Raw genomic sequence first — 19856 nt, forward strand, 5'->3', positions numbered from 1 at the left:
TCACGGTTAAATTTTGACTGTCAATAAAATCAAAATGGATTGCAAAACTTAGGATTTGGTATCTTTAGACCAAAACTTAACTTTAGACCAAACATTACTTTTGACCTTATTCATGTACCTAGGTATGAACTATGAATACTAACTTGTGTAAGCACCTTTTTTTTAAAGTTTAACGCTAACCGTAACGTAACTTTAACCGCGACTGTCATGCGAGTGGGCCTTATGTATCTAATTTTATCTACATAATTGTATCATCCGCATCCGCATAACCACTGTCATCGATTAAAAAACCTAATTCATACGAATCCGACTTTACCGTATTTTATTTTTTATGTGGATAAAATATCCAGTGACTTTGTTTTTTTATTGAAATTACCCTCTTCGTCGCGGGAAGAAGGAATTAAAATCGCATTAGGAAATCCCGTTCCCGCCTAACTTTTCCAGTCTCTGCACAGAGTCCCGGTGTATCGGAATAAATGGCCCAAACTTACTTTATTTATATAGTCTTGTTGAATATTTATGCTTTTTTCCTAATTTTGTATTCAGCCACTTTAAATACGGATTTGAGCGTTCCGATTTTGGAAAAGTTATTAGGACTGTCACGAAGCGTAAACAAAGTGTTTTAAAATTTAAATTAACGATTTATTGATAAAGTTCTGATGGACTACATAATAAATATCATTAAGTATTTATTTTTATGTCATTTAATTTTTATGACAATATAATTATAATCAATACCTAATTATTATACGTTGTTAATTCTTTTTAACTAGATCCTACGCTATAGATTTACTTTATTTCTTATGCATTGTATCATACCATCCTTTTCGTAAGTTGTTTAATAAACTTAAACCGAAGAATAAATTTTATTAATATAAAGCATCTACAATAATTAATGTACTCTGCCAAACAGCTTGGCTCGTCGGCTAGTCAGAAAAACCCAAAAATCATTCTGTCTCCTATCGGAATTTTATTTTATTGATTAATTGATTTTATGTCCACCGACAATCGTAATTCGTAAAGTACCTAGTATATTTTACTCTATAGGTGTAGGTAGAGAGTTAAATATAGTCCTTTACGAATGTACACGTAAAACGTAGTAGGTAGGTATCACTCAAAAAGTGTTCATAGAGATAGTTGGTAAAGTTGGCAATACGAGTAGATATGAACTGAGCCTACGAATGCAATAAATCCAAAGTTATAGCTAATATGAAAAAACATGTGACGCGTGACGTCTATTCGTCGCTCAAACAGGATAATCGGCCATTTATTGCCTTGGCTGGAATATTCTCTACCCACGCCAAACGCTCGTTTACTCACATACTAACTCATAATGCCGTATGAAAATGTCTTCTTGTACCTATAATACACAGTTGATAAACTTTTTCTGCGCAAGAAATTAAGGCAATCATGCGATTGAATTAATTTAACTTTTGAAGTGCATTGTTTCCATTTTTTATGCAAGATAGGCTTGATTACAATAATGTCCGATAGTAAGGAACGATACTGTCTAGGTTGGAATGCGCTTGCCTAGAAGAAGCAAATGCATCCTTGATTTGAAGGTATTGAGTGCCTTCAAGTTTTGCTCGAATTGTAATTTCAATTGTAGATTTCAGTCAAAAATAGCGTTTTATGATTAGGCTATTTTTTGTCAATTGAATCAATGTCAAAATTATTAAGATGATACATATCTACCAACTACCTACCTACATATTTAAATGAAATTAAAAATTACTGAATTAATGTGTATTCATTCTTATTTCTTCTTTTATGTCTTAAATCACTTTAAAAACTTTATTTTATTTATTGATTTATTAAAGTATATAACTCGCCAACTTTATAATAGTATAAAAGGCGGTCACTGAAAATCAGCGTTGGGGCGTCTGGTACCTCAGATATTCGCCATAGAGGTTGTGTCTGAGGGGCCCGAGACGTCACGCACTGCTGTACAGGACGATATTGTCTACACCATGTATATGATACCTCGAATAAACATTATTCTATTCTACTATATTCTATTCTATTCACAGACAAATGGGGATCACGGCTTAGCTTCATTCTATTTAGTGATACAGATGCTTCTCCATCTCTACGTAGTTAGCTATCTACTCGTATACCAAAGGAGTAATAACAATTAATAAAGTGTATTTCACAGTGCACATTTCACATATTAATCCAAAAGCACTCAGTTAAGAATGCTGACTACAATTCTCGACGCTTCCCTTCAGTCAATTAATTGTACACTCAATGGTAGATATGCATTATGTACATTCAATGTCAACAATCCATGTCAGCTACATGCATTGCCTGTGCCTATTCAGCAAATATAAAGCATTGCTTACACCTTGACTAGTTGACATGACATCGCTGGCATGATTCAAATACGTATAGCTACTTTAACAAAGTCAAAATTTTAATCTAATAAAATCATTTCCTTTATTAGTATATCCTTCGTCCGCCTGGACTACACAAATTCCGAACCCCTATTTTAGCCCCTAGGGGTTGATTTTTCAAAAATCCTTTCTTAGCAGATGTCTACGTCATAATAGCTATCTGTATGCCAAACAGCCCAATTCGTCCAGTAGTTTGTGCTCTGCGTTGATAGATTAGTCAGTCCGTTAGTCAGTCAGTCAGCTTTTCCTTTTATATAGATTAAAAAGTCAAAAATAATATTTTTCATTAACTGAGATATAACTTAATGGTACAAGCATGGGTTAAAAACGTCCAAATCAAACTCAGCCGAACTGTAAGTATATGAGATATATGTGTAACTTTCAACTAATGCGGCCTTCATCTTGGAACACTTAATTTTAATCACAAAATCTATAATATAAAAATGAATCACTAAATGTGTTGCTCATCACAAATCTCGAGAACAGCTGAACCGATTTTGCTATTTTTTTTTTAAATAATATTCCTTGAAGTACGAGGATGGTTCTTACGGAGGGAAAAAATTTAAAAATTTGAATCGACTGTTAGGCGGAACGAAGTTCAGGCAGCTAGATAGTTAATAATAATGTCGTGTAAGTGTAACTTCTCGTAAACAGAACTGATCTAGATTCTAAACTCACTATAAAAATGCTAAAAACCTATGCGTGCTACCGTCTGCAGTCTAACTATAACGTCTTCAATCAAGTCAGCTTACAAATTGGTTGTATAACTCAAAAGAATCTACAGCGGAACAAATAACAAGTCGTTACCATAAAAATACACAATAATATTTTAGAGGAGGTTGTATTCCGCATAGGAGCGGTATCTCCATACTTTTCACATTACTTATGCATAGAGTAGAGATTGAAACGAGTGCCGTAGTTGCGCCGTCATCGGTATTCAAAGCCAACTCCACCCAGTTTAAACGCAACCTGTCTTCGACCCTGATTGTCTACAAACAAAGAATAACAAAAACCGAATGTCATTTTCTGAATTAAAATTGTCTTGGACGTATTCCACGGAATATTACACTGTTCAATGTTTGTTACACAATAAAATTGCTGCGCTTTCGTTGCCTACAGCGATTTTGGAGGATACATCGATAATATTTAATATTTTATTAGGACAGAAAATGTTTGAAAAAGTTTATTTTATTATTTGAAGTCCATGTTGTACTTGGTCTGTTTTGGCAAAAAAAGGTTCACAATACTTTTGATATGCATAATCCATAGCTTTTTGTCACAGATTGATTTGATTTGAACACAAAGGTTTAGACACACAGGAACTTATAATTACCCAATTAATTATTATTATTATTGTTAAAAAGAAGAAAATAAAATGTTAAAAGATTCATCCAAGCAGGACTCAATGAAAAATCTTTTCTTCCTCTCTTTCCGTAAACTGTTTTAGTTATGAAATCAGTTGAGCTTAATGAGAACTTCGTTTTTACATGTTCAAACAAAAATATTGTGAAACATCTATAGTGAGCAGGAGTTTTATAAAATGAAATACCTTGTATGTAGAATCGCTGCAGAATGATCACAATAGCGAACCAAGTTTCACTACAGTTTATCTGTGCTTGAGAACATGTACGGCAACTCTATTATAGCTTATCGTTGTGACTAAGCTGTACTTGCAGTTAATATTCCAAGTATTGTGAACGACTAATTTGTTTTATTAAACTCATGTTGCATTCTCTTGGGAGGGTTTATACGTTTATACATTACTAAGTCGTACAGGGTAAGTTTTCGACGAGGGTTTCCTGCGGCAGCTAGCAGCCTTAAAGAGAATAAAACCTAACAATTTATAGGTAGACTGAAGATTAGTGAAACTGCTTGAAAAATTTAAATTTTGTAAACAAAATTTGTCGGCTCACTTCTGAGCACTGGTCTCCTCTCATAATGCCAAGGATTTGGCCCTAGTCTACCATGCTGGCCAAGTGCCGAGTGCGGATTGGCAACTTCATACACCTTACTCAAATTAAGGATAACTCTCAGGACCAAACTTTAGAATGGTCGAAACAGTTGCTTGTAGAGACTATGTCGATAGACCGGATTCTGAAAAAACTAACATTTGAACTATTTTAACTACATTATTATATTCTTTTTTAGAATTTTGATTTTTAGTATACTACCATTTTTAACCGACTTCAAAAAAAGGAGGAGGTTCTCAATTCGTCGGAATCTTTTTTTTTTTTTTTTTTTTTTTTTTTTTTTTTTTTTTTTTTTTTTTTTTTTATGTATGTTCCCCGATTACTCAAAAACGCCTGGACCGATTTTGAAAATTCTTTTTTTGTTTGAAAGGGTATACTTCAAAGTTGGTCCCATTTCAATTTGGTGAAGATCTGATGAACATCTTCGAAGATAGATACTGGAACTCCTCAACGGATAAGAGTAAATTGCTCGCGATCAGTGTAATAGCTTAGTAAACAGTAGATTTTTAACCAGTCATAGCATAATTCCATGGGGCCACTAAAAATTGTGAAATAAAAAATTTTTACAAAAAAAATAAAAACCGACTTCGTTACATAAACACTAAAAATTGAAAAATAATTTAATTTATTACCGAATATATTATGTATACAAGAGTTAATATAGTTCCATAATAATATTTTTTGGGGTCGGTGCCAATGAGGTGCCATTGTGGAGTCCCATAAAAATATGAAGTCTAGACGATTCGCGCAGCTAAAGCTAATTGGCACCGGCACCAAAAAGTATTATTATTGAACTATAATAACTCTTGTATACATAATATATTCGGTAATAAATTAAATTATTTTTCAATTTTTAGTGTTTATGTAACGAAGTCGGTTTTTATTTTTTTTGTTACAATAGGCTGAATAGGACGCGGTCATACCACTTTTAACTGCAACACATATGAACATAGTTTATTTGCACAAGAGCGGATAAAAAGTCTTGACAGTTCCATTATATTCATGAGTCGCATTTTGCGGCGCTTCCGTTGAATATAGATCTCAAATGTAAACCAAGCTTTACTGTACACTTTATTTGAGACCAAGTACAATATTTGTGGCAACTTTATTATACTTAGTTTGGATTTGTGACTCAGCATTATTTATCTATACTTACATACAATCTTATGATTTCTAAAGTGTGTGCCGTTTGTTTTTAGGGTTCCGTACCTCAAAAGGAAAAAGTAACCCTAATAAAATCACTTTGTTCTCTGTCTGTCCGTCTGTCGTGTCTGTCAAAAAAACCTATGAGGTACTTCCCGTTGACCTAGAATCATGAAATTTGGCAGGTATATAGGTGTTATAACAAGGCAAGTAAAGGAAAAAATCTAAAAACCGTAAATTTGTGGTTACATCACAAAAAATGTGTTCTGGAAAAAAATGATTTACTCAATCACATAATATTTAAAGGGCGATATTTACTACGATGGTACGGAACCCTTCATGAGCGAGACCGACTCCAACTTGACCGGTTTTTGTAAGGCAGAAACGTATCAAGACGTGATTTTTGAATAATATAAAGCACCAGAAAGTAACATGGGCTACCTACTTATTATTTTGACAAAATTATCCTACGGGCATTTTTATATTCGCGAGCAACAAAATTCGCGGCAAATAAATGATTGATTGATTGATCTACAGTAATTAATAAAATTGAGGGAATATTGTTATTAGGTCCCTACGATCGAACGAGAGAGTAAGTAAGATAGCGAATATTATAACCAATTAATTACCTATTGCTATTTTTTCGATATTTTAGGAAACACGATTAAAAAAATTTAAACTGCATAAACGGGCTAAGTATGGAATTGTGATGGTAATTAAAACTAAGCGGTGCATAAAATGTAGGTACCTAAGAAACAATCAAAATATTTATAGTATGCAGCTATAATAATTTAGTTAAATGTACCAACGTACGACGAATGAGTATCCTTGAAGGCTTGCCTGTGAAGTGCGCCTGGGTGCCGCTGGTCCCTTTTGTTATATTGTTGGCTATGGCTTATGACCTGGCAGGGGGAGGTTTCTCCACGTGTCTCTCCCGCGGGGGGGAGGGGGCCATTTCGTTGGTGCGCCTCGGACGTATGTGCGTCCCCGGTGGAGGGTCCGCCTCGGCGGACGTCGCTGGCTGGGTCGCGGTTTGCTTCGGTGTTCCCGTGAACCAGTCGCCAGGCGACGCGCAGGAGCGCTGCTTGGGGGGGATAAAAAAAAACCTAAGCATAAAATAACGGGTGGTATCATAACCCTGCTACGTTTATCTTGACTCCGTTATATCTTAGTAATTGCTGTCTAAAATAATTTATGAAATATGATATTATGATGCTTAACCCCTATAATAAAGGCCAGGAAGTCGTTTCCACGGATAAAACACTCGACGTTATTGTTATTGGGGAAAATCTTGATAAAGGAGCTGAAAGCTTTTAGAGAAGTGATATGGATTTACTCATATGAGTACCTACCTACATATATGTTGTCGATAGTAACAAGGGTTAAATTTGAATCAATTAAGTCAATAATTTACTGAGAATTTGAGACATAAAGTAAACAATTTATTAAAGACTAGAGATAATGCCCACAACTTCGTCTGATTGGGCTTAGGTTTTTGAAAATCCCATAGAACTATTTAATTATACGGGCTAAAAAGTAATCCTCCATGTCTTTAACTGTATCTATGCAAAAAATCACGACAATCTGTTGGTCCTTGCCGCGTGATTGAAGGACAAATCAACAAAACACACTTTTGCACTTGTTAGTAAGGATTGGTGGCGATGGAAATAAACAAGGAAACAGTTAAAAGGAACCTATATGTACAAGTTTTTAGATTAAAGGAATGTGGTCATAATTATTACATCTAAATAAATACAAGGAAAGGCTGCCTGACTGACTGACTGATCTATCAACGCAACTCGTCGACTCAAACTACTGGACATATCGGGCTGAAAGGCATGCAGATAGTTATTATGACGTAGTCATCCGCTAACAAGGGATTTTTGAAAATTTAACCCCTAAGGAGGTACAGTAGGGATTTGAAATTTTTAAGCATAGTCCACGCGGACAAAGTTGCGGGCATATACCTACTAGTTATAAAATTCAAATTGAAGTTATTAAATATTGTGATAAGAAAGACCTTTAGTTATAATATGCAGTTACACCTATAAAAACAAATGTCTGTTTATGCAAACGTTATTTGTGAACGTTTAAGAGTGGCTACCTTATCTAAAATGACCTTTTAGCGTGAACATTTCCGAGTGGAGATTTGTGGTGTTTTTCCGTTCAAACGCGCTGTGTCGCAAAATAAACCTAATCTTGGACCTAGTACGTGTTTGCTAAGCCTTACACGATCCAAAGGACTTCCAATCAAACTGTAATCTATCAAAGTGTAATATTTTATCCAAGATTTTTCTCGATTACAATAATTTTAAAACACGTTTTTCAGAACCTGCAAGTGTCGAGAGCATGAATACTATCAAAAAATGTTCCCTGTGCTTAGTCTATTGTATCGAAACTTTGTCCCTGTGATTAGTCTATTGTATTGAAACTTTGTACAGTTGTTGTCGACACTTGCGTGAAGGTCTCTGTCATAGTACCATCGACGTTCCTACAGTAGGCGGCGCGCAAGTCTACGCTTGCTGGACATTAGCTAGTAGTAGGGGATAAACTAACTCCAGCAATCCTTAGGGGAAAGCAGGTAGGATTCGTACACTTTTTACTCTAGGTCATGTAAAAACAAAACTAATAGATATTTCAAAATAATTTCAATGCTGCTGGATTACCTGGTTATCTGGCTTTAATTATAGTATAGTTCAGTTTTGATGCAAAGTAAGATGACAAAGCTATATCAAATTTTCCAAAAAATGAAAATCGTACGAAAGCACCCCACACGCGAGGTAGCTTCGTACACCGAGTAGGGTACATTCGTACATAGTGGGGAGCCTTCATACACAGGAATTTAAAAGGCTATTTTATATGAAATTTAAACATTTATTGGTATCAAAATTAATACAGAATCATCCTTAAACATAGTAATAATTAACAATATGGTGTTTACAAACAATTTGTTACAATTTAAGTCATTATTAATCAACATTCAAATTTACCATTATACTAACGCGCGTTTCATCTCCTTAGCCTTTTGTTTTCTCTCTTGTTCTTCTTTTTTCATCTCTTTTGCTCTTACCTTTTCTATCAGTCTATTTTCTTCGGGATTGTATATTATATCCTTAATTTTGCAGGTAATTTTCCTTTCTTTGTGTCTTTTAAGGTGCATTCCCATTCACTTTAGGCTAATGGTTGCATAATTTCTGGCGTCATCATCCCACAGATGATGTAGATGGTGATGGAGGTGGCAATCTTGATAATAGAGCTTGTTGAGTAAGAGTTATTTATTTGGGAGTTGAATTGGGATGGTGCCTATGTCAAAAATAAACGATTTCTTAGTAATTATTATTAAAGAGAGGGTCTTCCAAATTTCGTGAAATCCACGTCCATTGTAAGTTATAACCATTCTAAATTATCGATTTAAATATAAAAAGTATGTCAAATATTTATGACATCACATCTATGTATATCTTTCATACAAGCTCCCATACTAAGCCAGCGTTTTGACGTTTGATAAGAAGTTGCTAATTTGACTTATAAGTTATAGCAGCTCACGATGTAACTAAACTGACGAGGTCTTAAAAAACTCTACCCTATTTTTCCTTCGAATCTTTCCAAAGGTTACGGTTTAAATTAATTCCCTTAAAGTGGCACGTGTATCGTATAGCAGTAAGACCCCTTGAAATGTTGTGTCCATAATAAACCAAGAACTTTTTAGAGTATCGGAAATAATGAGTTCATCAGGCCCAACGACTTTGTGCGTTGACGGTTGTGGGGTTTGCGTATTCGAGTATAAATACTTATAAAGCATTTGGTCGGATGAGACGAATACCCGTTCCTGCCAATGATATTAGAAGAAAAAGAGGTAGATAGGTTACTTATATCAAATTCGATGTTTATTAATGGCACGCTGCGTCAGCGCCGAAAGACTCAACACACATAAACGCATAGATAGTATTTTAACCTCACACAACAGAGAGTAAAGGACGGTGAACTAATAACATCAGCTTCAGTTGCGCACGAAAAAGAGACGGTTATATTTTGCACTACCTCGTCCTGCACAGAAGAGTGGAAGAAGGACGGATATATGCCTAATAATGCGAGCGTAAAAGAGACGGGACGAGACGGTAAACTAGAAACTCCAAAGAAAAAAAAAAAACAGTAAAGTCTTTTCGGCTAATGCCGATTTATGCCTACACTGTAGTTGTATAGTAAAATAAAAACCTTATACTGTGGTATTTAATATATTACGAACTAGCTTTTTCCCGCGGTTCCGCTCGTTTTTAGGGTTCCGTGCCCAAGGGGTGCCAACGGGACCCTATTACTAAGCCTCCGCTGTCTGTACGTCCATCTGTCAGCGGGCTGTATCTCGTAAGCCGTAATAGGTAGACAGTTGAAATTTTCACAGAATGTATTTCTATTGCCGCTATAATAAAAATAATAAAAATTAAATTAAATTAAATAAAGGGGGCTCCCATACATGGAAAAGAAGTCGAAATAAAATTACTAAATTTTACGCGGACGAAGCCGCGGGAAGGTAGGTAAAGGAATAAAATGTGAAATGAAAATATTTTTTATTTTTGAAAATATTTACTATTACACAATCTACATACCCATAGCCAAAATTCCCTCATTGTATGAAGAGACCCAGCAGTGGACCGTAAAAAGATGTTAGACCATAGTTAATTTATCCTTCCCTAAAACAGGAAATATGCACACTATTTGAATTGTCAATACTCAGAAGAGACCTATCTGTTTATTTTATATTCTTTGATCGGAAACTTTAAAATACGTACAACGATAACTTGATACGTACTTATGGCATGTGACATAAGGTACAAATTGCAATGAGTTGCATTTTACACGAACGTGCACGAGTTTGTTATTGTTAAATAAGTGAAAAATACGAATTATATAAAAGAAATAGTTTTACTTACGAATGAAATGTGATTCCTTGACTTTTGGAAACCTTGCTTGTGTAGTTTGTGCAGAATCTCATCACACACGACGGCATTTTCGGTTGTTTTGGGAGACGAAAACAAAATACACATTACTATCAACGACGTCATCGATAGCGCGACGACAGCGGGCGACTGAGCTCAGGTTTGCTAATTAGCTTAGTTTTAACGTGCCACTTGCGGTCCGCGTATAACGTATCTACCTATTTTCTTCTAATATCATTGGTTCCTGCTCAATCCAAAGTGGCTGTTCACTTATAGAAACGGGTTGAACATGGTAGGATCAAGAGACTGCTCTCACAAGACGTATCACATTCATAGAGCCAAATACAATCTTTCGGAAAGCCGAAGTTTGTAGGATACATTGAATAATATTGTAAGAGTGAGTTCTCTAACCTTTGAGATGAGATCACGTTGTCAAGACGTGTAGTTCCAACCACCTATCCCTTCGGGATAGGAGCTTGGAAGGATGGCATCATTTACTTGGGAAATGAAAAGTAAATGATGGTACATAGCCCCACCGCGCCATGTACGGTGAGCTTCTGCCTTCCCTTGGTATCCTATGACACTAAGTCCATAAAATACCAACGAACAGTAGCCCCCCCCCCCCACAACGTCATCATTTGATAAACGGCGCAACGTATGCAAGCATACTTTAGAAAGAGGTGCGTGCCTCTTATGATCCCACGATGCAGCCATAGCTGATACAGCATTTTTAGAGTGGTGCTCTCCCACTACAGACCTGTTAATAGGTTTCAAGGAGAGTCAGACTCACTGCGGGAATATCCACAGGCCTTAACCCAACCTTCAATATTTATGTATTGGTATAATAATGTTGCATTTATATTGTGCGTGTATTCAGTAAACACCACAAGGTGGTTAAGCATTCCAACGATTGTCAGAGTACAAACAGTACAGCAGCATTACCTGCCCACTGTGATTGGTAGCTATTAAAGCATGCTAGAATCAACTCAGCAAAGGATTCACAAAGCCCGAGATACTAGGTTCTCCTTCATATAAGAATCACAAAGCATCAAAGGCACTGGGTCTCCTTCGCATAAGCGTCTTCCAACGCGCTCCAACGCATACCAGCAAATAATTCAAAAGTAAACACAGGATACCAGAACAAGACAAAACCAGAAATAGCCGTATGATCTGCCATCGCTAGCCAATCCTATTCTAGTTTCCAATGTAATTAAATCCTAAAGACGAGCCAGGCTCACTGCAGATTTAGTACATGGGCCTACAACTCAATTTAACATCCACTATACTTGAATGCAACCCCATTAACATACGTTCGCACTATGTGTGAACACACGCCGATGTAATCACAAATTCAAACATAGCAAACTATTGTCAAGAATGAACAAGGCTCACAATGGCATCTACAGGCCTAATCCCTATCTAACATCTAACTGATAGTCAGACGCCAAACAGAGCCAGGCGCACTGCGATACAAACGCCGAAGCGAGGGAGACTATATCCACAGGCCTAATCCCATCTTCAGCATTTATGTACCTTGTAAGTGTTTGCAATCACCACGGAATGATAGAAGTCTTCAGAAGAATGTCAGATAGTTCACTAATAACACTGAAAGCCATCTCAAGCAAAGATTCACCAAACACATCCCGAGGGACGCGCGGTTTTCTCCGCCTAACCAGCCAAATTGTCAGTTCAACCATAAATCGCTCTCAGACTTTAGAAAGTATCGCCCTATAATATAAGAAATGTATCCTTGTACTCAAAGTGGTCCCATTCTCAAATTAGTATTCTTTATTATAAACCTCATGTGTCGCCCCAGCACATAAGTTACAATAAGTAAATTATATTTTGTATCTCCACATCGCCGTTTGAGTAGAGCACGCTATGAGCGCCACTACGCAACGACGAGCGCGCACACTCACCGTCTCGACCGACGCGCGCGATGCCGCACGCAACGCTAGTTCAGCAATGAACGCTCCGAGCGCTATTACGCTTTAACCAGCGCGGCGCCCACACAACGCCTCGACGCGGCCCCGCGCATCGCTGTCTGTCTTCGCTCCCGATAACCCGTGCGGCGTATATCCTCGATTCCCAATGTTTGCCTACGTTATGCGTTATGAGTTAAAATTGAAACTCTTAGAAGTAAAACTTTTATATTCTTATGTGAAATACTTTACTACTGATATGTACTGACCTAATTTAGATAAATTTAAAGCAAAAAAATTTGTACTATTTTGCATATTAAAATTTTATAATATTTTAGTATGCCAGTTGAGTATCGTTACAACGACAGTTACGAAACTTGTAAAAAAACATCGAGGCTTCACCCATACTGGCAGGCGTCAAATGTCGCCTTTATTTGACGCTCGGGAGACTATGAAACTACTAGGTATTTTTGATTTCACGTCTCCCTTAGCCTAATATTTAACAGATGTCGATTTCATAATCAAACCGAGAGTTTCTTCACTATAGTTCACTCTGCTAGTAGGCATCACCACTATTTCTTGCATGTTATCATCTGGGAGTGGTTAGGAATCGGAATCCCATATCCCAGTTAGTTCAAAAGCTATCTGAACTCACGCAGGGTGCATTCGTAAAGTACGAATCCACCCCACTCCTAACTGTACGAAGGTACCCCAACCAAAAAAATCAAACAATAAATTCAATATAAAAATAACGGTGAAGGTTATCCCAAAATTAATGTTTATACATTAATCTATGGCACTCACGGAACAGAAAAAACAGTGGAAGTGCTAAGTAGGCGTGGCACGCGTGCCACAATTAAGCGTAGTTACGTAAAACTGATCCCAGTCCCGTTCTAACATCGCGTGGAGTTGGTAGTCTCGCGACAAATTCATATTGCCCTAGCAATGTTACTGTTCCGTTTTGGAGTGTAAAAATGATAGTAGGAGAAAAAATCTTAAAAATGGAGGTGTTTCGTATCATCGGTAAGTACGATTTTCATTGTTTTCTATAAAATCTTAATTTATTTCAATTTACTAATATTTAATAGAACGGTTAGTCAAAATCAACCTTAAACAATTAAGATAAAGTTTATTTTGGATTGATTCTATTCCGAAAGTACTTCGCTCCGTGTTCGCTACTCAAATAGTGATGTGGCCAAGTAGAATATTGAATTTATCGATTGATATCGATACAAGGATATAAATAAATAGTAACGCAATAATTATAATTTATTAATGAGTGAGACGTTGCATTGATCACTAAATAGACATCAGTAGTTCCTCTAACCTTCATTTAAAATATTTTTAGGTTTCCCAAAGATGCAAGCATCAAAGAGAAATGGATAGATGCAACGGGTAGAGTTAATTGGATGCCAACCAAATCAAGCATGATATGCTCTGAACATTTTTTTAGAAGTCGATTTTATAATATCAAATAAAGGATATAGATATACGAAACCTACTGCGCTTCCATCAATGAAAATCGTTAAGTCTTTTAATCAAATAACCTTGTTTTATTTTATTACTTTCAGTAAGTATTGAAAATACTTGATATTATAATACAAAACAACACACCTCTTAGTTATATTTTTGTATGAAGATTGACTGACTAAATATCAAATTTAATTCATAAACACACTAATTAATTTTTCTCCTATTCATTTATATATAGGTACTAGATGACGCCCGCGACTTCGTCCGCGTGGATTTAGGTTTTTAAAAATCCTGTGGGAACTTTTCAACTTCCTATGTCCTTTCCCGGGATGCAAGCTATCTCTGTACCAAATTTCATCAAAAACGGTTGATCGGTTGAGCCGTGAAAAGCTAGCAGACAGACAGACAGACAGACACACTTTCGCATTTATAATATTAGTACTGTAACACAAGCAATAACCAGATGGCGCTAGGCAAGTTATGGATCGCGCCTACTCCACCTAACTCGCTAAGTTGCTACTAGATGGCGTTGGCTGTAGGTTGGCCACAAACGCATTGCGCTAGTAAGATCGACCGGCCTTAGTATAGGGTCTCCGCCACAGCCAACATTTGTCATGCGATCCGAGTTCTCGAGTAATCGGTGTCGTGCTTCCGACTGCGCTTCCACTGCGTGGGACGTTTGTTCGGGACGCGGCTATCGTGAATCGACTTCACCTACAGTCGCGCTTCCAGTACTCGCTTCCACCTCGTGGGACGGGTGCACGGGACACGACTTTCGCACAGTACAGTCGCGCTTCCGACCTCTCGCTTCCACTGCGTGGGACGAAGGTTAGGGACACGACTTGTAAGTTGTAACTTTTAACGCGAAATAAACGTGTTGTCACGCAACGTTGTTTTATCTTGGCCGTCCGGATCCCGCTTTCCACGTGGAATCGCCACCCTGTGTTACAATCTGGCGCACAACGTGACGTGGGGCCGCTGTTTACAAAACTGGCGGACTCCTCGGGCAAAGCGAACACACCAGGCCCAAGATTCTACGTGACGAGATCGGGACGGGCATCAACATATCGCGTGAAGACTCCAAAGAAGAAAACCAGTATGGCGCTGACGACGGAGCAATTCCAGAAGTTTCTGGAGCAAAATCGCCAGCAGCAGCAGTCGGTGATCGACGCTCTCACCAAAAACAAGCGCGGGAACATGACCAAGTGTAAATGCGTCTTCAACGGCGAAAAAGAGACGGAAAAGGTAGAATCTTTTTTGGCAGCCCTTCACCTATTCCGAAGCCTAGAAGGAATAGCGGACGAGGACTTGATTCAGGGCTTACCGTTAGTACTACGCAACGATGCCGGTACCTGGTGGCAAGGAGTCAAAGATGAGATTAAAAGTGTAGAAGTCTTTGAGTCACGCCTGAGAGAAAAGTTTGCGCCCTTGAAACTGCCTCATATTATTTATCAAGAATTGACGAGCATCAGACAAGGCGCCGCTGACACAACCGAGGACTTTATCACCAAGAAAAGAATGTTATTCTCCCTGCTTCCGGAACCGAAACACCCAGAGCAGCAACAACTAGATATGATTTACCACCTGCTGCGTCTGGAGATAAGGGATAAAGCGCCGCGAGCATCCTTCAACACCTACCAGCAGCTGTTGGAATCGGCGAAAGGCATTGAACAAATCATGGCGGAAAAAAGGATAAGCCACCCAACTTCCACATTTGTTCCACGCATCCTGAAAGTTAAATGCGGGTTCTGTAAGAACTCCGGCCATACAACAGAAGAATGCCGTAAAAAGAAGAAAAGTCTTTCTCGATATGAAACTACTTCAACAGGGGGGCAAGCGCAGTCCCAGGCCACGCTACCTCCGCAACCAAAGTTTTCATGTTACGGTTGTGGTGCCCCAAACGTAGTACGTACGAACTGCACTACCTGCGCTCAGAAGTCAACGAAACCTGTCGTGAAAGGCGAGGAGGTAGGATTCTGCTCATTTAGCATTCGTGACGAAGCTAGACCACGACCAGTCGTGCCAGCTACAATTGGTGGAATAAAAGGTTACCCCTATGTTGACACCTGTGCAAAAACAAACGTCGGCTCGTATTCATTATATTGTCGTCTGCTAGAGCAAGGCTACAGCTTCATGAAAGAAAATGTAGAAGTTACCTTAGCCGATGGTGTCACTAAGAAGTGTACTGTCCTTACGGTTCAAGTGGATGTAGAGATCTACGGAAGAGTATTTCCCACAAGCTTCATGATACTTCCTGAATCAAGGAAAAATAAAACCTTACTGGGCATAGGGTTCCTTACGAAGGCCATGATGATCCTAAACTTACCGCAATTCACGTGGCACTACATGGACAACCCAAATGAAGTATACGAACTGTTTACGGAGGATTTTGTTAAGTTTAAGGAAGACGTTGGTAAACCAGCTGACTCGATGAATGTGCAAGAGCAAGTCTCAATGCCATACCCAACATGCGCACCCGCTCATGCAATTCCTAAGCATACCAGTATGAGCGTTTACTCTGATCCTGATAGTATATCTATTCCAGAAAGAAAGGAAGAGGCAAGCCTTCCGGAGGGTAGCGACGAGACCGCGAGAAAGTATGAGCTTAAAGCAATAACCTTCGATAGTCCAAAACGCGCTAAGACGGTCTTTGATGGTTACTCGCCTAGATTGAATTATATGTTTCAAGATGCACAGATGAGTATTCAAACGCAGGAAGTGGAGCTATCACCACATTCTCTGTCACTGTTTCCGGACTCAACGGATATTGGTCTTAACACTGTGGGCATTGACTTATTCCCCAATGACGAGTTAAGCCCAGATCAGCAAAATCAATCAAGGAGTATGCTTTCCAGTTTCGAGGATGTGTTCACACCTTTTGGACTGAAGGTAGGTCCCGACAAAACAGAAGCAATAGCGAATCTTCCTACACCCAGCAATCTGCGGCATTTAGTGACGTTTCTACAGACTTGTTCGTGGTACCGCAGATTTATTGAAAATTTCTCGGCTATCGCCGAGCCCCTGTCCAAGCTCACGAAGAAAGATGCCAAGTGGACTGTAACACAAGCACAGCAGGATGCTTACGATGAGCTAAAACGTCGTCTCACTTCTGCTCCGATATTGAGACAAGCCGAGGAGACAAAACCCTTCATTATCAAAACAGACGCGAGTAGTTATGCTCTGGGAGCTGTTTTGATCCAGGGGGAGGGTGAAGATGAACACCCGGTGGAATACGCGAGCCGACTCCTGACCCCAACAGAAAGAAACTATTCCACTACTGAGCGCGAGGCGCTAGCGGTCGTCTGGACAGTTGCTAAATTCAGAGGCTACAGTTTAAAATTCACCCCCAGGCGGGACGGACCATATTTGATAGTGGCGCTGTCCGGTCCCGCATCCTACAAACTCGCAAATGCAGGAGAACCTGATGCAGTCATTGGCACATATCATGCTTCATCCCTAAAGCAGTTTATTGGACCTGAGGAAGAACCACCGGCCTCGATTCAACCTCTACGAAAAAGGGGACGGCCCCGGAAACACAAGTAAGAAACAAATGTACTAATCCAGTTTCCTCGTCGGGACGTCTTCGGAAACTGAGGGGGAGACTGTAACACAAGCAATAACCAGATGGCGCTAGGCAAGTTATGGATCGCGCCTACTCCACCTAACTCGCTAAGTTGCTACTAGATGGCGTTGGCTGTAGGTTGGCCACAAACGCATTGCGCTAGTAAGATCGACCGGCCTTAGTATAGGGTCTCCGCCACAGCCAACATTTGTCATGCGATCCGAGTTCTCGAGTAATCGGTGTCGTGCTTCCGACTGCGCTTCCACTGCGTGGGACGTTTGTTCGGGACGCGGCTATCGTGAATCGACTTCACCTACAGTCGCGCTTCCAGTACTCGCTTCCACCTCGTGGGACGGGTGCACGGGACACGACTTTCGCACAGTACAGTCGCGCTTCCGACCTCTCGCTTCCACTGCGTGGGACGAAGGTTAGGGACACGACTTGTAAGTTGTAACTTTTAACGCGAAATAAACGTGTTGTCACGCAACGTTGTTTTATCTTGGCCGTCCGGATCCCGCTTTCCACGTGGAATCGCCACCCTGTGTTACAGTACGGATTTATTCTCAAAATTTAATTTTGGTTTCAGCCACAAAATGATAAATGTGGTCACTCCAGGTTCTTCAAAAAGACAAAGTGATTCGGAGATTCCTGCGTCTAATCACGTTACCGATTTGATGAAGGCAATAGTCGAAAAATATATACATAAATGTTTGTTAGCTCACGGTTCTGTATTTGCGTTTTAACTTTAAGATTCACACTTATTACCGTTAAACCAATAAAACTACGATAACCTTTAAAAACAGTGTGTTATATTTTCTGAAAATCACGTTGTACAAGTCACTGACAGTGTCACATAGACTAATGTCAATCGCTGCGAGTTAATATCCTAGATTTCATGGACAGCGACATCTATGAACAACATATCTAAACATTCCGCCCACCAAGGACTTGTCCTTCAATATAACGTTAAACAAAAAGTAAAACTTAACCAAAAAAGAGTGAGCAGAATAGTAATTGTTACAATCTCAAACAAAGTTAAACTGAATCTAAATAAACTTTTAAACAATAATATCAATATTGATAGTAATAGTACAAACAAAGCAACAATATAAAAAGAAAAAGTAAGTAAATCAGTCAACAAAATATTTAGCGAAATTAAACGTTTGATAAGAACTTAAACTAAATTATAACTACAGCACCGCCCACCGTGAGAATATATTACATTGCACTTTTAGTGAGAACACAAATCTTATTTAGTGGACGTTTGTAACATCCGTTCTTACATTTGACAGTTACAACACGGGTTAGCATATCACGACCGGGGTGCTTGGCTATGATTTTACCTAATAACCATTTAGATGGTGGCAAAAAATCATCTCTTAATACGACAATATCATTTACATCAGGTTCTGGTTTCTTAGAATTCCATTTATATCTATGACTTAAGTTTAACAAATATTCTTTTGACCATCTCTTCCAAAATTCATTTACCATTTTTTGTGTTACATTCCAACGTTCAATACCAGATATGTTTTTGATTACAATAATTAACATCACTAACGTTAAGTAATGGTTCACCTACTAAGAAATGGCCTGGTGTCAAGGGCAGTGGATCATTAGGATCGTCGCTAAGGACAGACAAAGGACGTGAATTTAAGCAAGCTTCGATTTGAGTCAGTGCTGTCGACAGCTCTTCGTAAGTTAATGTGCTATCACCGATAACTTTCTTTAAATGTGTCTTAACTGACCTTACACCAGCCTCCCACAGTCCTCCGAAATTTGGCGATTGAGGGGGTATAAAGTGCCATCGTGTGTTTTCTAAAGTCAATAAATGTGCAATTTCACGTGGAAGTTCAGATTTGGCATCGTTAAGCATAGCTTGTAGCTCCTTGTTTGCCTTGACAAAGTTCGAGCCATTGTCACTGTGTGAATCCTGACAATGGCCGCGCCTCGATGTGAAACGTCGAAAGGCTGCGATAAAACCTTTAGCACTTAGATCAGTAACTGCTTCTAGGTGTATGGCACGTGTTACCATACAAACAAATAAGCAGATGTAGCCTTTATATGATTTTGATCCGCGTCCAGGAGAAAAACGTATATTAATAGGTCCTGCGTAGTCAACGCCTGCTGATTTGAAAGGTTTGCTTGGTTTTAACCTCGCTTCTGGAAGTTGACCCATCAATTGATTTGTAACCTTCGAATGTCTCAAACACACTACGCATTTTCTGAAATGTTTCTTTACTTGGTCTCTTGCTCTAATAATCCAATACTTTGTGCGTAAATGATTAAGCATGAGTTGTGGCCCACCATGCATAGTTTTGGTGTGAGCATCAGCAACTAATAACTGAGTAAGATGACTCTTACTCGGCATAATTATAGGGTGTCTCTCATCAAAACTTGCACTGACATGTTCAATACGTCCACCAACTCTTACAATCCCGTTTTGATCACAAAAGGGG

General features: G+C 38.6%; 1 protein-coding gene and 1 long non-coding RNA gene across 3 annotated transcripts in view; one reads left to right on the forward strand and one right to left on the reverse strand.

Moving 5' to 3' along the window:
• LOC117984267 (uncharacterized) overlaps positions 1-19856 on the forward strand; it is a 121399-nt gene that overhangs the window by 37231 nt on the left and 64312 nt on the right. The window lies entirely within an intron of this gene.
• On the reverse strand, positions 10068-10676 carry LOC138402630 (uncharacterized). The gene is made up of 2 exons (XR_011236988.1): positions 10435-10676; positions 10068-10194 (listed from the first exon to the last, which is right to left on the reverse strand). It is a non-coding gene; the product is annotated as an uncharacterized lncRNA (long non-coding RNA).

The sequence above is a fragment of the Maniola hyperantus genome, chromosome 8, assembly GCF_902806685.2.
Source record: "Maniola hyperantus chromosome 8, iAphHyp1.2, whole genome shotgun sequence".
NCBI lineage: Eukaryota > Metazoa > Arthropoda > Insecta > Lepidoptera > Nymphalidae > Maniola > Maniola hyperantus.